This window comes from Suncus etruscus, chromosome 7 (assembly GCF_024139225.1).
Source record: "Suncus etruscus isolate mSunEtr1 chromosome 7, mSunEtr1.pri.cur, whole genome shotgun sequence".
NCBI classification, from domain to species: domain Eukaryota; kingdom Metazoa; phylum Chordata; class Mammalia; order Eulipotyphla; family Soricidae; genus Suncus; species Suncus etruscus.
In genome coordinates, this window is record NC_064854.1 from 37,115,095 (window position 1) to 37,120,508 (window position 5,414).

The 5,414-nt window shown below is 35.2% G+C and overlaps 1 non-coding gene across 1 annotated transcript; it reads left to right on the forward strand.

Annotated features, from left to right (window-relative positions):
* The first annotated feature begins 4,584 nt into the window (after positions 1–4,584).
* Positions 4,585–4,691, forward strand: LOC126015042 (U6 spliceosomal RNA). Its single transcript, XR_007497947.1, has one exon. It is a non-coding gene; the product is annotated as a U6 spliceosomal RNA (small nuclear RNA).
* Positions 4,692–5,414: the final 723 nt, after the last annotated feature.

Genomic DNA, 5,414 nt, shown 5'->3' on the forward strand with positions numbered 1-5,414 from the left:
ACCCTTGCAATGCTTAGATGACCAAATCTAAAATGTACTACACCTTCACGAGGTATTCAAACAAGGGTTGATAGAATGAAAGGTGAGTTCCTTAACCACTATAATATCTTTCAACTCAAATGCCTGATAATGTGTTATTTGCTAACTGAATGGTAATTCTTGTTTTGTTTTGTTTTATTTTTTTGTTTTGTTTTGTTTTGTTTTGAGTCACACCCGGCTCTGCTCAGTGTTACTCCTGGCTCTATGCTCAGAAATCACTCCTGACAGGCTCGGGGGAATATATAGGATGCCGGGATTCGAACCACTGCCCTTCTGCATGTGAGGCACACTCCCTACCTCCATGCTATCTCTCCGGCCCAGAATGGTAATTCTTAATTTATTAATAGTTAACTTTTTTCTATCTTTTATTTTTCTTTCTATCCTTTATTTTTCTGGGACATGGTCAAATGACTTGAAAAGGGGCTGGAACGGTGGCACAAGTGGTAGGGCATCTGCCTTGCACGCACTAACCTAGGACAGACACCAGTTCGATCCCTCAGCATCCTATATGATCCCTCCCCCAAGCAAGGAACGATTTGTGAGTACTTAGTCAGGAGTAACCCCTGAATGTCACCGGGTGTGGCTCAAAAACAAACAAAAAACAAACTTAGAAAAGTTTGATTCTCCTAAGTCTTTTATTTAAACCTTTGGGAATAGCACCAGAATAGCATTACTTATGGATAATTTCCTCCATTCTTAGAAAAATAAAACCCTTAGAGTGCTCTACTCAATAAATTAGAGAGTATAAATTATTCCACTTTGACTGATAGGAATGGGCATAATTGAGTTCTAGATAATTTTCATTCCAATTCCTATGACTATGTTTTTTTTCAACCATGGGCAGTTTCTTCATAGACATGAACTGATTGTCATCCTGCTGAATACATGAAAAGAATATCTAGAGATCTCCAAAGACCTCTCTCTTCTCTTTAGCACTTTTTTTTCCTGTGAAATTTAGTCACCTAATCACCTGTTATCCCAGCTGCTACTCCCTAACCAAAGAGACTATTTGACATCACATAGTTTCTCTTTCTGCATCCTGTTCTGAAAATTTTCTTCACATAATAAATCAGGAAATTCATTTGGTTTGCTTCGTTTTAATTGTTCAATTATTTCTCATTTATTGCTTAGTGAACTATTGTATCTAGTATTTTTTCTAGTTGTTTAATTTTCATGTGAGAGGATAAATCTGATCCAAATTAACTTATGTTGACCTTAAGTAGAAATCTTATTTCTATGTGATTTATTTAGAAAAATCATCTGGAAGCAACAAGACTATATCTTGAGGATATTAATTAGTTGGCTATGTCCAGGTAGGGCTAAAGTGCAGAAGAAACAGATGAAAGTAGTTCATTTTGAAATATAGTTAGATGTAGAATTAACCTATTTGAAGACTTATAGATTGTAAAAGAGACATAAAAAGGCATTAACATGAGGACTAAGTGGATGGTGACATTACACACTAACAGAGAAATTGGGAGGAGGAACTGGTTTAAGATGAATAAATTCAATTTGAGATATATTGGACTTGTTTTTAATGGCCAGAGCCTTTATAAGGTAATGAGTGATTTATTAAAAGGCAAGGCTAAGACAAGATAATAAGAAAGTAATGGATTATTAAAAGTATTACTAGAGGGGTTGAAGCAATAACACAGAGGGGGAGGCTTTTGCCTTGCATGCATCCAACCCCATTTAGATCTGATCATTTATATGGTTCCCTGAGCACTGCCAGGAATGACCCTGGAGCTCAGAATCCCTGAACACTGCCAGGTGTAGCTCCCCAAATAAACAAACAAACAAACAAATATATATATATATAAAGCAAAAAGTATTGTGGACTATCATTTCTAGGATCTTCTTTGGATTATTATGAGCCATTTATTTGACATTAGGAATATATTTGTTGAAAAATTCATTTCATACTAAATATGTCAGCAGAAAATAAAAATAATAAATTCAACTCTTGATTTTTAGGAATAGAAAAGTTAGATTTTTCATTAATGAATTTAATAGTTCACAATGATCTCTCTAGAATTTTACATAATTGAAATTGTTGATTTGCACAAATAAGATCTTGTTTTATTTTATCTAATCTTGAGAAGACACACTCGGCTGTAGATAAAAGATATCTGTAGAGAAGTCAAAGCACTGAGCAAAAGTATAAAATCCAGATTTCAAAAAAATATTTGTAATACGTTAAAAAGTAAAAAAAAAAAAGAGAGACTCACAGGATAATGTGAGATATTCCAAATACGTACAAATAATTACATATAGTGAATTCATCATAAAATACAAAAATCCATAAAAAATAACATTAGTAACTCAAAAATCAGACATTGAAGCCATTTTTTATTGGCATGTTAAAAGCAGGCAGAATTGTTTCAGGCTGAGTCTAAATGATCTGATTATGAGCCAACATCAAAAGTGTAGACAGTTTGAGGCAGCAATAGCAAACACCTGCTGAACTCACCATCATAGTTAATATTGTGCTGAATTTTGAGATATAAGATCACAGTTTAAGTACTTGTCTAGCAAACCAGCATCACGCTTAAGACATTGACCTTTATTTGTCTAAAATACATAGAACACCTTCGCTCCTGTCAATGAGCATAGCTGTCAAACGCTCTGTGTGCAGCCACTAAATACTCTCAAGATTGCAAGATAAGGAATGGATATTAAGTACACATTTAATCAGCTGGGGAAGGTGAGAAAGAGCATTACCCTGACTAATTTCAATAGTAACTTTAATAGGCTCTTAATTATATTTAGTGTCTGGAAGATTCATTTGGCTCCTGATTACAAGATGCATTGAGTAGGTTTACCTCTCCTTAAAGGTTTTTTTAAAAAGCCCATGTTCTCAAACTACACTAGTGTACCATAGAAAAAACATCTTCATAGGGTAATTTGTCAATATTTATAAAAGTTGAAAAATTGATATATTCATTTTGACCATGAAACTTGTATCTAGCCCTTTATTCTACAAATTGTTTTACAGGTATGCTCAAATATATGGACAAAGATAGTCATTGCAAAATTGATAGAAACAGAAAAAATTTGGACACAGGCTAACTATTCATCAATACAAAGTAAGTTAGTTAAATTATGGTACTTTTGGGGCCAGAGAGATAGTATGGAGGCAAGAGATAGTATGCATGCAGAAGGACGGTGGTTCGAATCCTGGCATCCCATATGGTCCCCTGAGCCTGCCAGGAGCGATTTCTTGAGCATAGAGCCAGGAGTAACTCCTGAGCGCTGCAGAGTGTGACCCAAAAACAAAACAAAAAAGAAAACAAAAACAAAAAAAATGATGGTACTTTCATACAACTGGATAAAGTACAGTTATGAAAAATTAATGATGCACAGGATGGAAGAAATTATGCAGAAATTAATGCACTTGCTTTGCTTATGACTAACCCTGGTTAGATTTCCAACATTATATATTGTCCCAAACACAGTCAAGAGGGACCTTAAACAGAGACAGAAGTAGCTTCTAAGCATTAAGTGTGACCCAAATCTGCCTCTCCCCAAACTGACACAATAATTCTATATGTACTGATTGAAACATTTCCTGAGTTATGTAGATAAATGAGGAAAACAAAAATATAGAAAACTGTGTAATATACGTCTCCATGTATAGTTGAAGAGGTGTATATAGACTATGCATATATAATGTATATTTGTCTGGAAGAATACGTAAGAAATAAGCAAGCATAGTTGTCTCTAGAAAGAACTGGAAATAAGAAGCCAAGGGGCAAGAGATGAAGAAAGATTTGCTTTTCATATATATATTTTATATGCTTTGAATATTTCATTATATAATATATAAACTATTCAAAAATTAAAAATTAAAAATCCATCAAATATTTAAAATTATATCAAATTCCATTATAAATTTTGACATGGCTTCAGGAAAAATACTTGCTAAAAGATGGAATAGAGGTACTTAAGAATGTACTGAATCCTGTTAAAATTGCATATTTAAAGGAAATTAGAAGTTTCTGATAAAACTAATGACCATTCTAAAGTAGGAAATACTGAAACAAAGGAATTAGATCTTTCCTTGTAGGGCACATTAGCTTCATATTCTGAAAGAGAAGTCATGAGAGCTTTACTAAACAGAGACATGCCTTAGAGCCACTTAGTTGTTCCTAGTCTCTTATCTTTCTCTTAGGCAGTTCTTAACCTCTAGCATTTGCTACATTTTTTTTTTCAGGTAAATAGGTTTTTCTGGCAAATAGAGTAGGGGAGTAGAGGAGATGAAAAGACATTTTTTGAAATAAAATTATACTTACAAAAAGGAGCATGTTTGGGCCCGGAGAGATAGCACAGCGGCTTTTGCCTTGCAAACAGCCGATCCAGGACCAAAGGTGGTTGGTTCAAATCCCGGTGTCCCATATGGTCCCCCGTGCCTGCCAGGAGCTATTTCTGAGCAGACAGACAGGAGTAACCCCTGAGCACCGCCGGGTGTGGCCCAAAAACCAAAAAAAAAAAAAAAGGAGCATGTTTACTGGGACAATTTTTTTTTTACTAGAAGATAGCAAGAATGTGCTCGCTTCAGCAGCACATATACTAAAATTGGAACGATACAGAGAAGATTAGCATGGCCCCTGCGCAAGGATGACACGCAAATTCGTGAAGCGTTCCATATTTAAAAAAAAAAGATAGCAAGAATAAAATAAATTGTCAATTTTCTATTTAGTGAATTTTAAATACCTAGCTACCAAAATTTGGAACCAGAGAGATAGTAGAGCAAACAGGCAATTGCTTTGCATGCATCCAACCTAGATTTTATGTCTGAGCACTACTAGGAGTGATCCTTGAGAACAGAAATAGGAATGAGCTCTGAGCACTTCTAAGTCTGTTCCCAAAACAAAAACCAACAACTAAAATAAAGCTCCATTTGCATTATTTGTAATTATGTATAAGGAAGACTATGAACAAGTATATACAATGAAACAGACTAGAGATATAATGTTTTCTATATGTTTTCTAAAGCCCCAAAATAGACCTTGTAGCCAAACAAAGAGCATACAGGCCACAAAGAATGGGCATTTGCTAATTTTGTTTTTGAGAATAACGTCTAAAATTTCAGTCAGTACTTGCATTTATAGTATCGAATTTTTATGAACACTTTACAAAACAGTATTATTTTAAGGATCCCAGTGTGAGATTAGGATGTATCAAGGGAGTTGGGGTTTTTTGGGGGGTCACACCTGGCAGCACTTAGTGGGTTACTCCTGGCTCTGTGCTCAGAAATCGCTCCTGGCAGGCACATGAGACCAGATGAGATGCAGGGATTTGAACCACCATCCATCCTGGATCAGCAGTGTGCAAGTCAAAGGCCCTACTGTTGTGCTATCTCTCTGGCCCAGGAG